General features: G+C 41.6%; 1 pseudogene; it reads right to left on the bottom strand.

Moving 5' to 3' along the window:
• Nucleotides 1-44: 44 nt before the first annotated feature.
• LOC147980529 (uncharacterized) lies at nucleotides 45-23,740 on the bottom strand (annotated as a pseudogene).
• Between the last annotated feature and the right edge of the window lie 2,188 nt (nucleotides 23,741-25,928).

Consider the following 25,928-nt stretch of genomic DNA (forward strand, 5'->3'; position numbering starts at 1 on the left):
TACCATGATTCTTCTAGATCAACCGAATGGTTTGGCGCTCCATAGTTTGCCTTTTCTTCTTTAATTCCTTTCCACTTTGACTTCCTCGACATTGATTGATTGATATAAAGTACTTTTGTTACTTCAACTTTCCTATTCACGCTCGATATGTGGGTCTTTGTTCTCAGTTATACAATTCTTCACTTTTATCTGTTCGCCACTACTTGATGTAGGATGTTGCACAATTTCTTGTGTAATAGACCACAAAGGATTATCGAAGTAATTAGCACTATCTAGTTCATGTATATATAGAAAGGTCTGACACATGTATCTTGAGATAGTACGTAGTGACACAAACTCAACCACAAACATTGTGCGCACATTTAAATTACTTATTTGGTTCCGGTAACTTCTTTCCTTTTGTGAACGTGAAATACACCTGCCGTGCTGAAAATTGCTCCTGTTTTTGGGATGTGACACATATATGCCATGCTAGTCATTTCACTTAGGTTGATTTAATCTATGCCCGAGTTGGGCTTCCATGAAATTAACAAACTTCTTCCGTGCATCATTTATTTCTTCTATAGTAGTTTGCACAACGTTTTAGTTTCTCAGATGAAAACTTCTCTCATGATATTGATCATATTTATTTATTTTCGTATGTTTTTACTAGCAAATGTGTATTGTGTCCACTATATAAACTAAGTCTCCTGCAATATAAGATCACCAAACTCTTGACGTATTACTTTATGTAAATCTGTGAACTTAGCACATTTTTAATATATTAAAATATAGTAAGACATTCAAAAGTATCTTGTAATAACTTTAGGCACATTCTAACTTTTACCTCTTAGAATTAATTGGAAATCTATTGGATGGCGGATGGCCTTTTAGTATAACTAAACCAGAAGGTAGTTAACAAATATCACCCTTTGAGATGATATTTTGATGGTTTAGTCGTCTATGTAGAATGGTGTTATTAGGGGATTGCATGCGCAATTTAAGACATTCTACTATAAAAGTGGAGTTTGTTGGTTTCGCTTCCACACCTCCCACCGATACATGCCACTCCCACCGATTTTTTCAAACCACGCGATAATCCCCCTTTTTTCTCAAACTTCCTCATTTTTTGGGAAAGAAATCCCTTGCAAGGCAATCAACAAAAATCAAATAAATCACCAAAAAACAAGAAATCCCTTGCAAGCAAACAACAAGATCAACTCGCGTAGCTGCACGTATACAATCTCAATTACATCATATCTTTCCCTTACCTTTGCCTATGGATTCCCTTCCCAAAACATAGCTCAATCTCAACCCAATCAAACAAGTTCTACGTTGAACCACTAGAATAAAGTAGTCCCCATTGCAACACACGTGTATTTAGCTAGTGATGTAGAAAGCAGTATTGCAAATGCAAACACCAATTATGTGGTGTTATTAGGTCACTAGCTATGCAATCAACGTCCATCAGTACTTGGTTATAGGGCTCGCATGCACTTTAATAAAAACCTCAACCATTAATTTGGTCAACAAAATGCGATTCATACGCCACAAAAATTATATCGTTGAAAACTTCTCTTGAATCTGAATCTAATGATATACTTTTTGATTATTAATATTTTGTTGACCAAATTAATGGTCAAACTTTTTATTAAAATATATATGTGACGCTTACAAATTCAGATTGAGGCAATAACTCTTAGGATTTCAGATATTCAACTTAATTTTGATTATGTAGATCAAATTGGATGAATAAGATGATTTGTGCCAAACCTTAACTAGTACTTTTGTAAGTAGTGAAATGGATATGTGGCAACCAATATATATAGGGTGTGTCTTCATAATGCATGTGTATTGTTTGATTATACCATGATTATGGTTGCTATATATGTTAATTATTACCATTATCTAGTCAATATCTACTAGCTCAAGTAGTGTTAGCACACAACATATCCTGCCTTCTTAGAGCATCTCCACCGAATCCCCAATATTCCATCCCTAATACGGTATTGTGCTATCCTAATACCTGTTTTCTGATTATTGGGAGGGGTTGGTTTAGCAGATCCCGAATAACATTATCACCAACATACACCAGATATGTGGCCACATGTCAGTGGGCCAATTCTTTCTGAATTCCTTTTTTGTTTTTTCCTTCCCCTATCTCCTTCTTGGTCTCTCTCTCTGGTGCTGGTGCGGTGAGTTTGTAGTCTACAACAGGGTGGCGACACCCGAGCTCGATTGACCTTGGAGGGTGACGGGCAGGACGGTTGCGACGAATGGGCGTGGGCTGGCGGTGAGGCGGGTTTAGGATAGTATTGTGGCGACGAACTTTGGGCGATGGGAGCGTGGTTAAGGTCGGGACGCATGGAACGGGGAGGAGCTCTAAGGGGGAGTCCATGCAGCCAAAACAATTTGCTTCCACATTGAGCCCATTCTTTGATCAAACTAGAAGATACCTCTGTTGGGTTCTACGGTAGGGTGCGTCAACTGCAAATCAAAAATTCCTACATGCAAAACATCCAAGAACATGCTACAGGAAATAAATCATGGATTGTTACCACTAGACGCGCAGTGCCGTGCAGCCGAAGAATAGTTGGGGCAGCGCGTCCGCGTGGTTCGTCTCCTCGTCTGATCTCCCTCGAACAACCGGTCGTCGGATCCCACGCACTGGTTTGCCGAAGTGGCGCAAGTGCAACACCTCTAGCGGTATCCACGCGTGCAGGAGGAACACCATGCGGTGGACTGCTAGATCCGATCACACAGTCGACGACAAGTGGAGGTGGCTATTCGCAACACATGCAGAACCTAGTCCCGGCGCCGAAGCGATCAACCGAATGAGTGTGATGCACCTCCACTATATATAGGCATCCGTCACGGGCTCAACACTTGGACCTCGCACGGACACTAAAGCCCAAAGTCTGTTCGGCCTAGATCTGAGTCTGAGTAGGATCACATCTGACTCGTGGAGTCGGATCGGGCCTCACAAGTTCCTTCCCTTAAGCATGCGACCCCTTAGGTTCAAGTCGGCTTGGTCGCAGGTCGGATCACCTCCGACCTGCTCGGCTGGTAGCGCCCTCTAGCAGTGTGCCGACCACTAAGTAGACAATGAAATCGGTTGGCGAACCTGTACAACATGTCACACTTATGTTCCCTTTGCCACATGATATATGCTATCGAGCTCAAGGAGAGTCTGACATCCTTGTGCTAGCCTGACCTTTTTCTTGTTCTAGTGATGCCGACCACAAACCGCATTATCTCATAATCCTTGTCGCATGGCCATGCTTATCTTGGTCGGATCACACGAGGGGTCCAAAGTATATCTCTCTTGATCGGAGGGGCAAACCCCATCTTGCTTGACCATGTCTCGCAACATGGGTCTGGACAAGTCCAAAACCTACCTTTGTAACTACCCAGTCACGGAGTAGCGTTTGGTCGGCCCAAAGCAGGTATGTCACCATCCCGAGTACATGCGGCAGCTCAGGTCTTAGGACATAGAACGTATGTTGTACTAGAGACTCACAGATGACATATCGCTGTGTCTCATAGCTGGGTTTGTCCGACTCGGATCTTACCTCAACTCGGATCCGCCTAGGTCGATCCGACCAGATCCTTCCAAGTCCACATTATCCGGCTAACATCCAATGCTCTATGGTTTGTGAGAACGAGCCATCCACCGTGTCATATGCTAGTCTTGTTGGCTGCGCATCCACACATCCCTTTCGACTAGAGACCTTTTAGGGCAGTCATCATACAATGCATAGTCCCACAAATAAGTCATGTACTTGTTGATACATATCATTGATAACGTCCAAGGACTCTTTATTCATAAACACATAGAAAATATCATCATACATGATTTCCTCTAGGGCATATCTCCAACAACCTCGCGTGTTACCGCGGGATTGGATATATGTTTTTTAAAGGCCTTCCACATATTAATTAAGTAAAATGTTATTGCAACCATTTATTACAGCATTAGCCACGCGGGGCGGAAAGCTATTACAAAGAATATCCTTCGACCTATTATCGAAACTACTTTTCGCAAATTGGTGCGCGACCTCATTGGCCTTTTGATCGATCTTGTCCAACTTAAGATTCTGAAGAAGTTTAGAGATTAGATCAAGCTTCCTTCTTCGGATCAATCAGGGGTCACCTGTCAAGGTTTTCATTTGCAAGTAAAGAAGCCACAAAAGTGCAACTGACCTCCAAAATAATAGGATTGTCAAGAGTGATACCGATATAAAGACCGGTTAGGCACGCCCAGAGTGCTTAATATAATTGGCATCAACATTGATCTTAATATAATTCAAAGGCAGAGGCTGCGACACCTCGATGATACTTAGAGGAATATTGATGGATCTTAAATCAACCACTACTCCCTTACCTTTGATGTTAGAAACTCTGCATTGGATTGACAATACAACAATGACGACTAGTAACTTTCCACAAAATTAGTGGAGGCGGATATAGATTCCTTCCCCTTACCAAACAACAGATCATTTCTCAAGTGCCAAGCTCTCCAGAAAAATAGATTCCTTCCCCTTACCAAAAAAATAGATCATTTCTCAAGTGCCAAGCTCCAAGCTCTCTAGAAAATGAAAATGACTTGCTCACGAACCGAAGAGTTTAATTGATCCAACAAGATAAGCAACCAATCCGGCCCGGTTATTTTGAATGGTGTACCTGGGAAAACCATCAAATGTAAGTGTGGTGTCAGGCTAGGAGATCCACTATCCCCACTACTATTAGTTATTGCCGCAGAATTATTACAAATCCTGATCAACAAAGCATGGCATAATGGTCATATCAGTACACCCATTGAGCAACCTGCTAACATGTCATATCCTATCATCCAATATGCTGATGACACCCTAATAATTATGCCAGCTGATCCACAACAAATCTCATGTTATGGAAATTCTGCAGATCTTTTCTGATTCACAGGTCTGAAAGTGAACTACCACAAAACCTCCCTTGCCCCTATCAACATATCTGATGATAGAGCCACCCAGCTTGCTAACATACTGGGCTACAAGAGAGAAAGCACACCCTTTACCTATTTAGGCCTACCTATGGGATCCGCCAGACCCATAGTGGATCTCATGCCAATGGCCTCTAGATTGGACAAAAGACTCTCTGGAATTGCCACCATGATGTCTTATTCTGGTAGACTAACTCACCTTAAAGCTATTATTACTGCTCTACCTATATTTGCTATGTGTTGCAACAAAGTTCCACTCACCATATTGGATCACTTTGAGAAATCTGGTAGAGCTTTCCTATGGTATGGAAAAGGCACTAACAAATATGGGAAATGTTTAGTCCAATTGGAACAAGTATGTCTGCCAAAATCAGCTGGAGGACTTGGTGTTTTGGACCTTAGAGTTCACAGCAAAGCTTTGCTGACTAAATTCCTATACAAATTTTTCAATAAGATGGATATTCCTTGGGTGCAATTAATTTGGAACAAATATTATGGTAATGGTGATGTCCCACAATTCCCTACCAGACATGGTTCCTTCTGGTGGAGAGATTGCTGCTCAATACTTGAAAATTTCAAGGAGCTAACCACTTGCAAGGCTGGCACAGGTGATACCATTTCTCTGTGGTATGACAAATGGAATGATAACTTGCTGAAAGATACCTTCCCACATTTATTCTCCTATGCCAAAAACAAAGACATCACTCTACAGAGTGCTTGCATTGAAGCTAAAAATGATTTCTACAACATTTTCCATCTTCCCATGTCCTCAGTTGCTGTACAACAAAGCACCACACTCATGGATCTTCTTAATGGAATAATGGGTAACAGTGCACATGATCTTTGGAAGTTCAAATGGGCCTCAGGATAATATAATGCAAAGAAAGTATACTATGATTTGATGGGATGCCCAGAGAAAACACCTAAACCTTTCCAGTGGATATGCAAATCAGGTTGCTTGCCTAAGAAAAAAATTCTTTTTCTGGTTATTACTACTGGATAGACTGAACGCCTGAGATCTACTTACCAGGAAAACCTTTTATATTGAGACACCCAGATGTGTTCTTTTTGATGATGAACCTATAGAACATTTAAAGCACCTTTTCTTCTCATGTGATTTTAGCCATAATTTTTGGCTTTCACTTGGCATTGAATGGGACACAGACCTGAACTGCAATGACATGCTGATTGAGGCCAAAAACAGGACACGGATCCAACCATTCAAAGAATGCCTAATAGCTGATTGCTGGACCATTTGGAAGCATAGAAACAACATCATCTTTGACAACAAGAGAAGGAATTTGAGTTACTGCATCACTTGTTTCAAAGAACATTATGGCACTATCATCAAGAGAGCCAAGCCTAGCCTAAAGGAGGGAATGCAGAGTTGGCTGGATTATTTGTAAACACTTAGATTACTTCTGCTTCCCTAATCTGTTGTATTCCATATGTACATAACCACCCATTATTAATGAAAAAATAGAGTTATAGTAGGGTTTTTACCCTATTGTGTTTGCTCAAAAAAAATCCGGCCCAGAAAATTTGAAAACCACTTCCCCTGGAATATTCCACCTTCCCTCAACACCATAAGCAAAGCCCTTGACTTAGGAAAAGTCACCAGAGCATGAAAAATACTTTCATCTTCCACCCCACAGATAAAACACATACCCGAGGTAGCCTGGTGGTGTGTAACTATTAATCTGGACTGCCAGACTATTAGATGCAGCACGTCCAACAAAAATTCTGATCTTTTGAGGGACATTGGCCTTTCATATGTCAATCCAAAGCTTCTTTTCCCCATTCACACCGTTGCTTGATTACCTATAATCCTCCTTGTTCTCCTTGAACTTCATAGCTAAAGTATACATACTTTTTACGGAGAACAAAACATTCTTCTCATTGTGCCACACAATTAAACCGTCATCCCTCAAGGATTGAGTACACATCTTTAGAATCCGTTAGCATCATTGGGATAAAACAAGTGCTAGATCGAATTCATATCACATCTCCTCGTCTCACTTATGAATAAATCAAACACCCACTCTAGCCTCGTTCTATTCTTTTAGCTGAAACCTTTAGACAAGAATTCATGTAGATCCAGTTATCTCTCCAATTATCTATACTTGATGTTGTGTAGAACAATAATTCGGTCCTTAAGATTTAAACTTTGTGGAAGCAAAAAACTTGTAACATGAAAATTTATGCATTTTATTATTAAATGAATATGATTTAAAATCCACTTAGAGTGCACTACATGTTCATGGTAGTCGATTATCATGTGTAGATCGAACGAATGCTAGTGGATCGAGCTAGTAAATCTCATGACTATAATTGTTTTGATGATGTGGAAGCCCACATATGAAGATTATTGGAAGTACCGGGGATCACTCTATTAGGTATATAAGATATAGGATGTTACCCTTATGTCCAATGAAATACAACTTTTTTTGCCCTTTTTGCTAATATGAGCAACGCAAGCTAGTTCTAGTGTCTCCCTATAACAATCAATACTTTATGAAAAGGAAGAGAACAAACATTTAATATTGTAAAGGAAGATAAACTCCTAGTCTTTGCATTGATTGATGCACACAACCATATTTATTTACTATTAGAAACTGTGTCAAGCATTTATGCTGAACATATCAACTTAAAAGAGGAAACCCTGAGGCCATCCACATTGGACATGCATCGCGGTAACATCTGCAAAATCCTACCAAAAACTCATATGATCATCAACCAAATCACTAGTCTAGCAACACGTGGGCCAAAAAATGGTGCAACACTCCAAGACAATGCCTTTAAGATGGAATTGTAGAATGACGATGTTAGCTAGTCCACTCCAAATCACACCATAACTGACATAACCCTCAGTCTCAGTGCCCGAAGTTAAAGGAAATACAAAAGGTCGTTGAGGTTATAGGCTAGGTAAATAGTCAATCTCATCTAACAACTCACATAAGGCGGGACTAGTTGAAGTTAATGGAGATCAATATTTGATTGATGCAATAACAGTCAGAAGCCGATGAGGTCGATTCTGGAACAAGCAAAGGTAAATGCCTGTATGAAACCCTTCATAGCAACCCAAATCGAGACCCTCCTCATCAAGTGCGTCATCGCACGACTGATAGTTAAGGGTTTGTAGGTATCTGACCACTGTAGCGTCATCTAAGAGTGACATTAAAGTCAAGCTTTGCCCAAATAATTGCGAGCTTCGTGGGTTTGGATCAATTGTGAGCCCTCTTAGCACACTTAAAGCAAGTCCAACGGTGGTACTTGTTTAAGAATAGGCTAGAAAGCTACCACAACACTAGCAACCCCGCCGAATACCCATAGATCTATGTGCCAACCATTGAGATTGCTAGACTCGTCGCATACCACAAAACTAGCAACCCTGCGAAATAATTATCTTTCCAATGTCTTTAAGGGCCCGACAATCTTCCTAACAAACTGAAACTTAGTCTAGTCTACTCGTGGGATCAGCTATGCAACCTCTTTCTAAAAAAATAGCAGGAAGCGCTCCTCCAACTAGGTAAGAAGAGCGGTATCTTGGATGCTTCAAGGAGATGGGAAATCGTTGCATGATTTTATTTGTTGTTTCGTTATTGTCTGTAGCACCACCCAAAAGGCATACGATGGTGTTGTTATCTAGGCATTCATCCAGGGGTATCACGATTGGTGATGCACCATGGAGCTTGGTACCAATGAACCACAGATGGCTCGGGAAATCATGAGCACCGCCAACAAGGTGGCTAACACCGAGGAAGCCTAGAATTATGTCCATATAAGTGAGAGAAAAAGAATGTGCCACTGCTCATTGTGGATAACAACTCACATTGATCAAGAACGAGAATAACCATTCCAAGACAAGACATGTCAGACAAGGTCATGTCAATGTTTTCGAGCGGGCATCATCGACTACTCATTGGAAACGGAAGGTGACCGAATATGCCCAAGTAGCCCCAACTACATGACACGACTTTGTGAAAAATCTGGGCAGGGCATTCACAACACAGTTAAGGACAACCACCGCACTTGTCGTATGTTCCAAGACACACACAAAAGACGAGGTTGAAAAGCTTCACAAAAAAGCAAGGTGTGAGATTATAGTCCTAACGGCTCGATGTCGATGATGGACCCAAATGGATGGTCAAGCATATGTCGAGGGATCGACTTTTATGAGTCAATGTGACGGTACAATACGATGGCTCATGAAGTACTAGCAAAGATCCCCAAAATAAGCAAGGAGATAAATGAGTGGAAGTCTAGGTAACGTTTGATATGTTAGGACATATGCAACTTGTATTTCCTAGAGGGGTCAAGGGCTAGTGTATATATATAATTTATATGTGACAAATTTTCAGAAAGACCCTTATACTATGGGGAAACTATACATGCTACATGGAAACATAATATAACTCGGACATCCCCCCTCAAACTCAGGGTGGATTCACAACACTGCAGTTGGGAGAGATAAAATCCATGATGTGGTCTAGTCTGGGCCTTCGTAAAGAAACCCGCCATATGTAACTTGGAAGGCACATACATAAGTGCAAGAACCTAACCCTGCACACCTCAGCACATAAAAGAAGCATCAACACCAATGTCACGCGCAATATTGATGGCACACGTACTTTATGACAAGAGGTGATTAGGTGTAGTGATGGAAATTCCAAACTCTTGAAGTATCCACCATATGAAATTGCCTCTATCATTAAAAGAGCCATAGCTCGCAACTCATCCTATGCACTCAAACATGAAGCTAAAACATAATTATTCGTCTTCTAGGCAATGAGAGAACCAGCAAGAAAACATAGTGAGCAGATAGTGAACATTGCTTTGAGGGATCACTAGCCCACATATCATCTGAATGTGCCTAAACATGTAACAAACTAGAGTGGGGAAAGAATATACAGTGAGAGAGAACCCCCATAAAGATATCGTATAATGCAAAGGAGTTGACTATAGTGAACTGAAGTGGGAGCAGGGACAAACTAACTCAAAATATGGGCATGATAGGAGATGTCTGGACGAGTGACAACTAGATAGACAAGACTCCCAACAAGATGACGATAACACGTCGGATTAGACAAGCGATCACCATCAGAAGCACCAAGGTGAACATTGAGCTCCATGGGACTCCCAACAGTGCACTCATCAGTGAGAGAAACACGAGTAAGAAGATCCTGAATATACTTCTCTTGGGAAATAAAAAAACCATCAGAGGTAGAAGAAACCTCAATCCTAAAAATAACAAAGATGACCACGATCAGACATCAGAAACTGCTCAATAAGACGTGCCTTCAGGAAGCCAATGTGCTCAAAGTCATCGCCAGTGATGATCATGTCATCAACATATAGAAGAAGAAAAATGTGATCAGTATCCGTGGACAAAAAGCGCAGTATCTATCATGAGCACTCGTCCAAAACCAGTTGCTATCACCACGAGGCAAAACGCTAAACCAAGAACGAGGGGTTGCTTAAGGCCATAGAGAGAGTGACGAAGACGAAAAACCATGCCATCAGGAAGAGAATACTTGGGTGGTAGCTACATGTGACCCTCCTCAAGCAACTCACCATTAAGAAAGACATATGTGACATCAAGCTGAGACACAGAGTGGAGAACAAAGGTCACAACGAGAAGTATACGAACAGTGGTCATGTGGGCCACAAGAGTAAATATCTCATCATAATCACGACCTTGCTCCTGCTGAAAGCCGCGGGCCACAAGACGAGCTTAATTCAAGCGCTCAAGAGAACCATTGAACTAGTCTTAACCTTTTATACCCACTTAGAAGTGGTGGAACAAACACGGGGAGGAAGGAACACAAGATCCCATGCGTCGGTGCGCTCAAGAGCAGTACTCTCCTCTGCCATCGCATGTGGCCTTTCGGGATGAACAACAACAACATGAAGAAGTCGGCTCAAGAACGCTAGTGCCAGAAAAATCATAGCAGTCAATGGCTGGGCGAGGATGAGCACAAAAACCATAAGTACACTAACACGAGGAAGTTGACACATTAGAAGTAGATGGCTCATTAGTAGACTCATCCACAACACATGGATGACAAGGTAATTGAATTTGTTTGCTTACCAAGTCAACAACCCTAACACACTAAAGAGACATCTCCTGAGACAAACCCTAGATGACCTTGACGAAATAAACTCTACAGATGAGAGCCACAAAGATGACATGTACGGTGATGCCACTGCTAGAAAGAGTCGGTGTTCGAGGCGAGGAACGCAAAGAGACTGGCAGTGATGGTGGTAGCAGTGGAAGGAACATGAAGCCAGTTTAATTCCCAAAGTCGTTGAGAGTCCTAACAACTGATCAGAGAAGATTCAAAATCAAGAATGACATGACAACCACAGTCACTAAGACGAACAAAAAACGGGTTCATGTTAAGTAGAGGAACATGAGAAACATCAGGAACACAAAACGAAGAAGTGCTAAGAGTGCCTTGACTAGCAACAGGAAGGGGAGTACCATCCGTTGTTAGAACATGAATAGGAAAATGAAGAGAGCTAAGGGGTGACAAGGTTGCAGAATCAGGGGACATATGAAAAGATGCCCCAAAAATCTAAAATCCATGGGGATATACCTGACTGCATAGAGGGTGGTCTCAGTGCCAAAACCATCAGTTATAGAACTTGTAGAAAATGATGAAAAACTCAAAGCTGCAAGCAGACGCTTAAGTGTCATAATATTATGCTATGTTACGGAGATAGCCGAGGGTGTTGGAGTAGGAGCATGAGTCCCAGAAGAAGAGCCACACATATGCCTCTTCTTCTTGAAGAAATCCGATTTGAGGTGACCATCCCTATTGCAATAGTCGTCATGAGTACGAGCATGACCTTCACCACTTGGAGTGCATAGAAGCGTCGGAGCACTGTTGGGGTAGGGAGCCGGTGCAATTGACGGCGTAGTAGGATCTTGAATAGCAAGCATAGAGAGAACCTCAAGCAGACCAACACCACAAAGGTGAGTCTCCTCAGCACAAATCTCAGTAAGTGCCTAGAAACATGTAGCACATTGGTAAAGTATAGAGCGTGGCACGACTCAAACTCCCTAGGAAGCCGCAACAAGAACTTGTAGACATGATGAAACTCCAAGTTGGGTATCATAGCCTGGCAACATTGGCATGAACCACAACTAGTGATGCGGAGGGAGTCCTTGACACCAGATAGTAGAGCTTCGTGTGTAGAAATCATCAACAATAGTCACCCTGCTGAAGAACATGCTTCTAACAAACAACAAAGAGGTAGAGGGCTTCACGAGAGCGCTGATAGCGATGTCGCCTATTGAAGAAGGTCCACATGTCGAAGGCGGTAGAGAGTCCCACAAACTCAAAGAAAACTGCAGCACATAGAATAGCTGCAGCATGAGCAGCATCCTCAAACCGCTGAGTGTAGATAGATAGCTCATCACGGTAAGTGGCAAGAGCCGTCTGGTAGTCGAAGGCCTCCTAGTCATAAGCGACATCTGCAACATCAGCAACAGCCTTGGCAGCATCCCAATCAGTCTCGGAAGCATCTGAGGCAAGAGCCGGTGGCGCCAGCAGGGTAGGAACAACAAGAGTAACTGGACACATCGGACAGGAGACCTCACCTGAGAGGACGCTCGGAGACGAATACCGCACATATGAATCCACATAAAGGTGGTGAACTCGGTGTGGTTAACACCATCTAACATGACATGGCAACAGGGAATAGACACTTAGCTCGTTGTGGAGGGCATCACCATTTTTTGCCAATCAATTAACAAGACACAGTCAGACAAAACATATTAGAACATGTTGCGGGCCAGATTGGACCAAAGTACACCAAATCTAGGCGGCGACTTGGAGGGACGGCGGTGAACCAAGGACTGGGCGGGTGGGGCATAACATAACGAGGAGGTAGCGGCGCACGTCTTGGACCCATATGGGGAGGCACACTGACGGGAGTGAAACGGGGAGGGCGGGCGAGGCGTGACCCAACCAGGAGGAAGCGGCTTCGACCAGGACAAGGATCGGTGGTGCGACACTGACCAGGGTTGGTGGCGGGATGGTAGACAAGAGGGGCGGGGGAAGACAACAACCCTGAGGTACAGTGACCGCGGGAAGAGGAAGAAGTGACAGCCCATCGGGAAGAGAATGGCGGTAGGGTGAGTTGGATCACATCACGAGTTGCACATGTGAAATTTTGACCTAAGCTCTAATACCATATCTCACTATTAAGAGGGGGGTTGGGGATTGTACATTCGTACATCTAACTCCCCCTCCCGTCGATCCCCCTCCTCCATGTTCTGCATTAACTCAATCAAATCAAATCGAATCAGATCTTAGCAAAATCTCAACTAAATCAAAACTTTCCATGCCTTCCCTGTCCATACCCAAATCAAATCGAATCTTACCAAAACCTCAACTATAAAACCCTTGCCTTCCCCATCCCATACACAAATAAAATCAAATCTTACCAAAACCTATAATATAATGGGTCTAAGATTAATGTCAGACGTGATTGATGGTGAACCACTACAATATGTATGCCCTCATTGCAATGCACGGGCAATTAGATAGTATATAGAATGTACAGATGGAACATATATATATATATATGCATAAAGCTCCTTATACCACGGGGAAACTATATATATATATATGCTACATGGAAACATAATATAACTCTAACACGATAAAGGCCACTCTCCTGAGAAGTTCATCCGACCGAGATGATTCCCAGTCGTGCTAGAACCCACAATCAACAACTACAAAGTTTCAAGTGAGCTAGCAGATGAAGAACTTCATTGAACAACCTCTTTTTAGATGCACCTAATTCCCATCGGCTAGTCCCCAACTCTTCATCCACCCCCCATTGGTCAACTCAAACTTCCTATAACCTTAGGGACACTAATGATTTTTTAACAAAGAAAATCATATTCGATTGGACGACTTCAAGACATCTTACAATGCCATTATAGGGTTGTTGATGCTCAGTAAGTTCATTGAAGCAATGCACTACGTTTAGTGATGCGTAAAGATACCTTTTTTCGAGAAAACGCAAAGGATTTGCGCTTCATTGCATTGAAAAGATGGGAGATTACAGTCCTCCTAGGAGGCTAGTGCTACAAGGGTCAAGTTCCCCTTCAGTGGATGTCCCAGGATGTGGGCAAGACAATCCTGAGCCCCTGTGCCCCGGCTTGTGCCCAGCACTTGGCCTCGGCCTTAATCCTATCCACTAAAACTTCTACCGAGGGTCGCGCATTTTCAAAGACACATTCATTTCGGTGCTTCCATATCATCCATGGGATGAGCATGGTGATGGACTGCAGGCCTTCGCGCAATGCGTGGAGCGTCTGCCTTTTCGTTTTCTGCCACCAGTCCATGAGTGTCAGCTCACTGTTCGGTGGCTGCGAAGGTATGCCTGTCTAGTCCAGGATGGCGTGCCAGATTTGCCTGGAGAATGGGCAGGCCAGGAGTAGGTGCTGGATTGTCTCTGGTGCCTGATCGCATAGGAGGCACCTTGGGTGGTGTTGCAGGCCGTGGCGCGCGAGGCGTGTCGCTGTCCAGCAACGGTCTTGGTTGGCAAGCCAGTGGAAGAACCGGACACGCGGCGGTGCCCAACTCTTCCATGTCAGTTTCCAAGAAGGGCACCTTGTGGATCCATGGAATGTCGCGACATAGCAAGATTGTGCCGTGTAGGTGCCGCCGGGCGTCCACCTCCATCGCAAGCGGTTAGGCTCGTGCGTGAGGGAGACGTGCTGCACGGCCTGCCATAGCATCGGGTATTGCCCAATCTCGTGGATCCCAAGTACCCCTTGGATGTCTCGGGTCCAAGCATTGCCCATTAGGCCCTCCGCCACCGTTCTTGCTTTGCGTCGCCGCTTGGGGATGCATTGGTGTAGCGCAGGGGCGAATTCGCAAACTGATTGTCCATGTAACCAGCGATCTTCCCAGAACAGGGCCGTCGCTCCGTCCCCAAGGACCATAGTGGTGGAGGCGAAGAATAGCGCGCGCTCCTCTCTAGAGAATTGGAGGTCGAGCCCTTACCAAGCGCGGTCATCGTCCGTGTGCGCGTACCATAGCCATCGTAGCCTCAGCGTGAGGCCGACACGCTCCAGGTCCCGAATCCCCAAGCCACCGTGCTCCAACGGTCGGCACACATGGCGCCAGTTGACATGGCAGTGTCCACCATTGGCCGTTGCGCGTCCAGCCCATAGGAAGCCTCGCTGTATCTTTTCCAGCTGCTTGAGTGTCTTATTGGGTGGGGCAAATGCAAGCATTTGGTGGACTGGGATGGCTGAGAGCACCGATTTGACCAGTGCTAGTCTTCCGGCCTTGTTCATGACGCGTAAAGATACCTGAACCAAAGGAGTCATCACAACATGAGGTTGCTCTAAGGTTGGCCTTCACTGGTACAAATAGAGCCTTGAATGATAACAATATCAGAAACCAAGGGTCAAGGATCTCAAAACATGAAACAACAACCTCGATGGAAGAAGTCAAGTGAGCGCCAGATCGGCATCAAAAACCATAGCACATTATTGACTTAATGTTTTATTTAGATAAACCACGAGTAATAGTGTGCAACACGACCCTTCTTGCACAAATTGCATGTTCAGATTCACCTAAGGACAAGCAATCAGGGGCTACATTGGTACAACATACCTTGTAGAATTTTGATAACATGTTGTCAAAAATCTTTTCTTTGCTTCCTATTTCTTTCATAAAGGAAATGGTCTCAGATAATGACATGCGGGACACACATAAGTCCTTCATTACCTCCTCAAGGTGTACAGGGGTTGGGAATACGCCTTCCACCTCCCCTTTCCCTCACATAAGAATTTGAGACAAATTACTTGGACTCCCCTACTCGTAACAAAGACTTCTATTTAGACTGTAAAGAAAAGGACATTGAAACAAAGGGTCCACACCGAGCTCATAAAACTTGAAGTAAAACAGGTAGTCAGTCAAACCTTTCCAATCAACATAGGTTTTGTAATGAGACACAACAGTGTGAGGTTAACACAAAAATAATACAGTCCCAACTTACCCGGGTTTAAGTTCCATTTTATAAGTGGTGTGTACAAGGTTGTGTACATAAGTGAAGGCCGAATATGACCCAAAGTGCACACGAGAAGATTTCACTCGACTTCGAATTTCTCCTACAAACAATGAGTCTCCCTAGTCTAATTGGGTGTCAACATCGCACGAATAGGGAACAATTAACTTTGCTCTTTGTGACACACCTCACTGTCCTATGCTTCACCTCCCACTCGTAGTTGTTGTGTCAGAGGTATGTGGATCCTCTCAGCCTTTGCCTTCTCCAACTCCACATTCATCAGAAGGAGCGTGATAAAAGAGATGGCCACCTCGTAAGGCCTAGAGTTGTGGTGCTAGGAACATTGAGTTAAATAACCCAGTAAGCCATTGGAGCCCTAAAAGTCAAGATAGATGCCCTTCTGGTAGCCAATGAGCGAAGGTAGAAATCCACTAGGTCGCATATGGTTTTGAACCAATGGCATGGTGAAACCCGTGAATGGAAATATCCCTCAAAGCATACGCTCCCGAACACTTGAATTGTCCTCAGTGTTCCCGGTGCCCCTACCAAAGTGCATGGGCGTGATCGAGGACTTAAGGAGCATGGTTGTGTATAATTCTTTCACCACATACTCCCTCCTTCCATCTATATAGGGCCTAATACGTTTTTCGAGGCTAACTTTGACCAAATGTTAGAGCAATAATATACGACAAACAACTTACACAAAGCATATCGTCAAATCGTATGCAAAAGGAGCTTCCAATGTTATAATTTTCATATTATACATCTCATGTAATATTGATCTTGTGAATAGTCAAAGGCGATCTTGAAAAATGCATTAGGCCCTATATAGATGGAAGGGGGGAGTAACATTTACGTAATAGCAAGTTAGTCTCTTGAAAAATCATCTTTTCTGGTGAGTGGACACCTTGTTTGTGTATAGTTCTTTCACCACATAAAATTTACGTAATAGCAGGTTAGTTTCTTGAAAAAACACATGTGACTATTTTCCCTCCTTTGGGCCTTCTGCTCAAGAAGTGTGAGAAACTACTCAAAGGAGCTGAAATGCTAGATGAACACACCTGGCTGACATCGAGAATCTCAAGCATAGAATCCCCATGCACGACAGCCCGGTCTGAACTTTTCACTTAGGCTCAGCATTTCTCTTTCCTCTGTCACGACCTCATTTCTCATACTTGTGGAGGCTAGAAAATGGGAGGGAAAAACTATTGTACTCAGATAAAAGTAAACTATCTACGAGTCACATGATGCCACAATGAATATGGAACCCTTTGAAGATGACGGATGGAGAAAAGACCAACTTAAAGTTACAAGCGAGTATGGAAGAAGATGAGCCGATCTAGATTACACAAAGCCATCAATATTTTCACTAGATAAGTAGTAGATCAAATACATACTTATCAAATCCCATGTAAACCTTTGAGATTAATCAAATACATAAATGAGTAGGGGAGTTATGCCGAGAGAACTGAACATATCTAAATCCTTACCCATATGATGAAATACTTTGATAATCTCCATATAAACCCCCTTTTCTACACATACTCATGTGTTTGTAAGGTTGATGAACGCAATTACCGCTAATTGTTAGTGATAATGATCTTGATTCGATTGAAGAATTCATGAACTTCTCAAGTGAAAAAAATTAATGGAGTAAGTAACTCATTTGTCCAATGGCATCCAAGCATCTTTATATAGTCTCTACTCAATAAACTACCCTTTGAGACATCTTTTGTGCAAAAGCTTTTCTAATGTGAATCATGTGCGCATAATCTAGAGTTTGGAACTTGGCCAAATCATCTAACTAGCCCACCTGAATAATATGAATAGCAAGATCATTGATCTATGATCTTCGTTTGTCCCGAAAATGTTTTGTTAAAAAATATGTTTAATTAATTTGTCCATATTGGCACTTTATCATTAAATCCTTCAAGGAACCATCTGTGGCCAATTTGCCTTGGCCACCCGAGTAATCTCGCTAGATTTTGATGAAATATTTCTTAACTTTAAAAAACTTGAACTTAATTAGTCTACAACATTGTCCATGGGTTTTCACTGATATTCAATTCCACAGGCTTGGAGTGGATAACACATAGTTAACCAACCTACAAATAGCTCAATACTAATCTAGAAAAACTTAATATTGTAATCATGCATGTAGTAGTTGAATATGTTCTTGTTATATATTAGTGATCCAATCACCGAGTCTTGGGATCACGCTAGCTACCAAGTTAAAAACATCGAAAATTGTTCTTGGCTCATATTTCAAGAAAAAACATTAACACCAAACATATATTTTTTGGGAATAACAAAGATATCATTAATATCTTAATTACCTTGTTAGGTATGCTTTCCCGAGTTGTTTGTTTCAATGGCATACTTGTAGCTACCCACAAATTTTGTAATTAGGCGCTGCATAATTAGATTATCCTAATTCTCAAATTGATACCAGCCCAACTAGTTACAAGGTATACGATTGCTTGTATACATGTTGTATGCCCCACAAGATGCATCAAGGGAAATATTATCCATGCTAAAGATATGGCATACATGATCAATTATTATGAATACCTATAGTTGGACCCTATATATAACAAGGGATAATAATAAGCACTTAATAACATAAGCAAGAATCATTGCATCGAACTATTGGCCTAGACTAGATGTTTTTAAACACTTACTTTTGGTGGTCGATGAATATATGGCATGTAGTTTCAAGTCTATGTCTAGAGTAAAATAAGTTGTATAGTGGACAGGGTACAATAAAAGTACATAGGATACATGGAAAAGACAAGCAAATTGTTGCAAGGTAGAAAATTGGCTCTTGATTGAGGGGCTCTCAATTCTTCGCATGATGCAAGTTGGAACACCAGAAGACGAACAAATTGGAGGCATAAAAAAAGTCAAAGGTAACCCACATGATAAGAGGCCCATGAGGAAGACAAAGCCCACCAAGCCCATCCATCACCAACCCTGTTGGACTAAGACAAATCTCTCCATGAACCAAGTTCATGGACCAAAGAATTTTAAAATAGCTTTTCTTTTCTCCTTGTTTAGGGGCATTTTAGAGTTTTCTACAATAGGAACTTTTGTCTTTCCTTTCCGTCCCCACCACCTATAAAAGGACCCCCCACCCATGGGTCATTTGTAGAACATCTCACTTTTATGAATGCATATCTCACATGCAAAGTGGTGTTGAGAGCTCTTCTCTTGGTGCCAGTCTCTAACATCTCTCTTGCCAAGGCAAATGAGAGGTTCTGAATCGAAGTCTACAATTGCAGTTCTTCCTCTTAATAGAATTCTTGTTCACGTTTGTCGATAGTTTACCTTGATCTCTTGAACAACATGAGTAGGATTCTGTGTTCTGACATAACCGAACTTGTAAAAAAGAAAATATGTATTTTCTCATTAAGTATGATGACATAGAGCACATTCATCATACACCCACTCTCTTGTGTATTTTTTCACTATGACAACACACATGATCAATGTATATATATATTGAAATGTATTTTGAGGAAAAAAGTGAGTCGATAGATTGACATCTAATTGGGGATCCTTGCACAGTTCAATTAACTCTTAATCGAGGAGAACTATTATTATCTACTTCATGAGAACTATTATCTTCTTCATGGTTAATAAGCCTCTCATTGCCAAGTATGAAGATATGCAATAACCTTGAATCCAAGATGCCATGTAGAATTACAATGTGTGTCGATCAAGCAAGTTCATAATTGAGATTTAATTGATGTACTGGCCATTACTTAAACGCATGTTGGCTTCTTAAAAAAATAAAGGTCTTGCAAGACTAGTATCATATACTATTTAATCATGCTTCTTTCCTAGTCCTTGATAAGATGAAACCATTTACTTTAAATATAAAAAAATTCTCGAAGGCCTTGCCCTATTAATGTACCTTTCATAGTCCATGATAGGAACTCTTGTTGTAAGGCCGGACTCACTAGCCTCTTTGTCAACCTAATGCCATCGTTACCTGCATAAAAGCTCTTCATATGCAATGCTAATGCATACATTTAGCATTTGAGGGGTGTTAAAGAGTATCAGTAATCGTCTAGGTATTTGTATTAATCTAGATTTACTTCCTTGTACTCCAAATCTCTTGTACTATATATTTCCTCGGGGCTATGCAATAACGGCAAGTTGCTCCTGTAACACTACCCATCTTTGAACTAAGGGTTTCAAGATATATTTCCTCGGGGCTATGCAATAAAGACAAGTTTCTCCTGTAACACTACCCATCTTTGAACTAAGGGTTCCAAGGTGGCAATTAAATCATGAATATCATTGAACCTCTACTAAGTGGAAGTGTGCATCGGTACCGTTGAAAAGGTGGATGAGGGCATTGTTCTGATTGTTTTTCTTTGTATATAGTTATTGGTTCCAAGGACCTAGTGGTACTACAGGCTATGGGACTCCTGTTTCTTGCCCACCCACCCCCCCCCCCCGAAAAAATCATATTATTGACCATCTTGAAGCAACACTCGTACATAGAACACTATTACAGGAAGTTCAAAAACATCATCATTGCTGGTACTTTGAACCGCCTATGATGAAAGCCCCTAGATAACATTGGCTCATCATATAAGATATATGAGTTGTTTGGGATGATGCTATCATATATGGTTCATCTGGGTGGATTAATTGAGATTCAAGCTACAAAATTAGAACACAACTATAGCCTAAAAAATGTCGAGGGAGCTAAATTACAAGATAATGGTGCCCTTCACTAGCTAGAGGTTGTCACCCTTCCCCACAACCAGCTTCGATGGTCTTTATAAGGGACCAACACCAGGGAAAGGGTTCCTTTATCGAGTATAACTCATATTTTGCAAACAAACTCACTAGAGAGTACAATTTTGATCATAAACCCATAGATTTTCTTAGTATTCCAAGAATAATAAAATTCCCTAGTTGTTTCTATAAACCCTAGTATTCTACTTTCAACCAACAACTACTTAAAAACATTTAGTAATCAACATCTAAATCATTAATATCCCACGGTAAATGGGAACTTCCAACATATTAAATAACCACCTTTACAAATATGGTTATGGTCAGGCATAACTATCAATACCTCAATATACTCCTATAGAATCACATCCTTGGCCCTCAAGGGGTCTCCATCTTGATACCCACCATCCTGCATGATCCTCCTCCTAGCTTCCCTCCTAGAATCCGATTGGGCGAAGTCCTAAAGGGGTTGGTGCGCGGGAGTAATGTCGTGAAGGCCATGGATGTGATGAGACAACACTTTGAGAAGAACTTGTGGGCATCATTGGTCATAGACATGGTGATCATGCTTTAAGATGTGGAACCGTTGCACTAAGCCTGAATTGTTGGTGTCACCCCGATTGAGGAGTGAGTACCATTTACCATGGCGTGAACGTTCTCCGCTACCATCCCCAACCACATTTTTGATTATATTAGCCGGCTTAGCTTTCGTGCCTAGACAGACTTTGACTATACAATAAAAGATAGCTAGATGATCTGTTGTCAAGTGAAGAAAGGTGGCCTATAATTCCTATGATAGGCCTAAGTCCATCACCTAATGTCAAAATCAGATTTGTTGGAGGAAAAGGTAAACCTAACCTACAAGGGTCAAAAATGAAGTAGGTCTAGGTACGATCAAGCTATGTCGTGAGCTAGTGCTTGAACCATACATGGTTGAGGCTGTTCATGCCTCTCACTTTAGCGAAAAGACCCGAACCACTAAAAATCACTATGCACCATAGACAGTCAATACCACCATAGGTGTCGTTGTTAGTGCTAGTGTTCATATCGATGGAGGAAGGGAGAGGAACAAAGGCTACATGCTAGATTTTGTGGCAGAAAGTGAGACGTGAAGATTAGAAGGCTAAGAGAAATGGAGGAGCATGTGCGGTCTAGGGTTTGGAGATGAGAGGTGATCCATTGTTGTGGCACTTGTACATGTGACTTGCTCGGGAGATCACAGTGAGTTAGGTTGGGTAATTCAATATGTTTTTTTACTGGAACTCACGATTAGGCATACAAGTCATTTGGGATAATCTTCTTGTTTGAGATGGTTTGTCATACTAATGGTTCATGTTAAACGGTCTCGATAAGTAACTTATGATAGACTTTGGTTTCTAAACATTCTTAGGGTAGGTTAACTGATTGGTTGAATACAATATATGGATTGCTCAACTACAGTCAATTATGATAAGGTCATCTTAGATCAAGGGTCTAGAATTATATTTCCTACAGTAGTGAAAGAAAGTGTTGGTTCACAAGGTAAACTAGAGTTGAGAATACTTTCTACTCTAAAATTTTGAAGGAGCATGGGCAATATGAAAATAATACACTACAAGATTCATGAAGAGGCCACTACATCAAAGTTGGAGACTACGGTGGCACGACAAACACTAGAATTAAGGGAGATACCCTAGCTAGCATTGTTATTGCTACATAACCTTCATGTAATAACATAGAAAAATTGGTGGAAGCAAATTCACTTTGCACAATAGAGTTGCAAAGGCTTATAAATAGTGAACAAATAGAATGATATTTCTTGGATCTCATAGACCTGACAAGGGAAAAGTGTGTAGGGTCATGAAAATATTTGAGCTCGTGTAGATTAGCAAGGTTTTATGCCATGTCTTAAAATAGAGACATGATATGAAACACATTAAAATGGTGGATGAAACTGAATCAGATCTTCTTAGCATGATCAACATGGTGTTGGTCTAGATATATATAATATGAACCATCATGGTCTTCTAAAGCTTAATTCCAATAAGCACCTACATGGAAGGTCATTGATGAACTCGCTTCAAAATCATTATTTTCAACACGGTAATATACTTCCACATTTTCAGTTTTGTTTGAGCCAAAAGGGTTACAAACTTAAGTCAAATGCATTATCTGGCTGAATCTATCTGTAGCAAAGCTCCAACCCCTCCCATCATATCAAGTAATGATCTTCGTAAACCATATAAATCATGAATTTCTCAGTGGCCGATCAGCATAGTACTAAAGTACCCAAATAGGTCATTGATGACTATCAAACATTCAAATATAATATTCACTCATGGTGTGTTGTGCATACCCTCAGTAGTGTGCATGAGGCCTCCAGTCATGCCCACCTCAACCCACCAAAGCCTCTCAGGCATGCCCACATGCGAACTCACGAATTGAGCTTCCCTAGTCAACATGGCTGGCTCAAATCGAGAGAAAAAAATCCGTAACCAACCGACAACGTCTGCGCTGGCCTCTCGGCACGCTAGGGGTCACCTGCCTTCAACTCCCAAGCAAACAGAATGAGCCATCACCCATACTCCTTTGTATCTGACTGAGATACATGCTACGAAATACAAAATTCCATGTTCTAGTTAGTTCATTTAAAGGTCTGAACTGATGGAGAAGGGCGGATAATATATTTCAACACTCCCTCATGTCTAGGGTCCTTCAATCCTTAGATGCGGGACGATGTAGGATGCAAATATTATTTTAGTACTACATTGGTCAGGTCTTGAACTCAAGACCTCTTGGCTCTGATACCATATTGAATTTCATGCTCCACCCAGTTCATCAGAAAATATGTACTGATGAGAAGGGAGGGCAATAGATTTACCAAATGAAATATGAGCTTAATATGTCTCAACATATACATACCATCAAACAACACCTCAGCTCAGACATGTCTCAACATAGACAAGCTACCAAACTCAGAGCAGTTGTATGCACTCAGCATGTATTAGGGCCTTAGCGGGAGTAACCATGTGGGGGGGGGGGGGGAGGGGAGTCTGACTAACAAACACACCCTAAAGTGACTACCTGATAGCCATCTTGTCACCATATATGTTTTGTAAATGAACAAACCTTGCCATGGTCTAGATAGCCCAACCTTAACAAAAAAGTTAGAAGTTAGTCATTAGAGTTAAATCAGATCAAGCATCCCCATCTTAATCATCCATGCCAGATCATTTGGGTAACCTAGAATATTCCCAAACATTAGTGCTGGTAGAAAAGGCAGTGCCTAGGAGTCGCTTAGGCATGCCTAGGCGCTAGGCAATGGCCAAACGCCTCGCCTAAGGCATAAATGGAGGTCTAGGCAGGGCAAGCAAGGAATTGCCTACCCAAGCAAGAAATCATGCCACATACTGCACTGATATGCCAAACAGGTTATATTACAATGTTAGTAGATGGTAATTAACTTATTTATATTTCCTAAATTAATATCAACACCCATATAATAATCACAAATACACTTCGAGTAAAAACCATATTACCGCCTAGGCCGCACCTATGGCGCTTAGGCACCGCCTAGGCACTAGGCGAAGGACAACCGCCCCGCTTACGCCTACCGCTTTTTCCAAACTTGGCTGGTAGCTTCTTAGGTAGAAGGCCTTATATTCGTATTGTCCCCTTTAGACCTCATTCCTTGATCATCCTGCATGATCCAACCTAACACCTTATCTTCTCAACATTTGATAGATCAATTTTCCATCCTATTGTCTTGGCCACTTGTATTATTGAAACATAAGCATATCTAGAATTATGAGCTTATCTTTAACTATGAGAACAATAAATTCATTAGTCTTGAACCTTGTGCATTGTTATCCTTATAAGAAAACGGATGATTGGTTAGAAAATTTGTACAATGGGATCTCACAGACTTCTCGATCAAGGCAGGATCATTTGGGCCATTTGACCACGATTTTGTAGCATTGGTTTGGTAGGATTTTGGGAAACTTTTACTATTAGCTGGATGATCCAATTTAACTAGACAACATACGAGGTATTGATCTAGAGTTGTGTTCTGATCATACCATGAACATGTGATAGACTAAGACATTGGCTAGAGAGATCTTCATATAACTTTTACTGACATCCATGAAGGCTCAATGATTTTGTGACACTAGTTTCCAAGATGTAGGGCTTATACCTAATAGATAATCTTTACTGGGGTTGGATGATTCACATATGTCAATTTCTGAAAGAGAATGGTTCCACTTATTTCAGTTTAGGGAGCTAATTATGTTTATGCTAACAACTTGGGGAGATTATGATCTAGATTGTCCAGTGTAATCTTCCATAGAACATTTGTTCAGAGTTGGTGGAGGATGGATCCATGATGATCTAGGAACATGCATCTTTTTAGTTGTTGTACTTCTACACGATGATCATCCTTGCAAGGGTTTAATGACCCACAAATAATATTTTCTAAGAAAATTGGCTCAACTATCTCCACTGGAAAGCTAAATCTATGCTTGGGTGGATGTTCATATAGTTGCACTTGCAGCTCCACCCATCATTCTAAGACCTTGGGAGATTATAACTCTCTTGTGCATCAAGATTATCCCTATATTTCATAGGATATTGGAAAGTATCGATAGGAAGTTGGGGAACATCACGATTGGTTTTATGAGCTTGTTTCAAGGCACTTGTCTAAGGCTCGAGGAGGTTTTGAAGATCTTCAACTCACCTATTCCTAGAGAAGGTCTACCTCGACTTTGAGCGCTTGTGTTCTTGATAAGACACGAGAAAAAGCAATAACTACAAGACTGCTGCAAACAGGAGTAAGGGACTAACATTTCCCCAACACCTTGGGAAATTAATGCCTCCTCTTCCTTTTGCAATTATTATTGTAATTAATATCCCAATTTGGATTCCTAAAGTCCCTTAGAGCTTTGATCAGGTTGGTGAAAACACTAGAACCATGTAGGTTGAGCGTTATTTTGGATAATACAATAAACACTTGTTACTTGTTTAGAAACCTCTTTCATTAATTTACAAAAGTAGATTTGGCAAAAGTTCTTACAATTGTACAACAAGTGTTTCTTTTGTATGATAGCATGAGCAACCAGTTTTTTTTTGAGCCGGGCATAACCCCTTTCCATTACTTAGCATAACGGAAATACAAATAGTTTTAAGAGTTCAAAAGGAG

The sequence above is a fragment of the Triticum urartu genome, chromosome 3A (assembly GCF_056163025.1).
Source record: "Triticum urartu cultivar PI428250 chromosome 3A, HENAU_Tu73, whole genome shotgun sequence".
Classification (NCBI taxonomy): domain Eukaryota; kingdom Viridiplantae; phylum Streptophyta; class Magnoliopsida; order Poales; family Poaceae; genus Triticum; species Triticum urartu.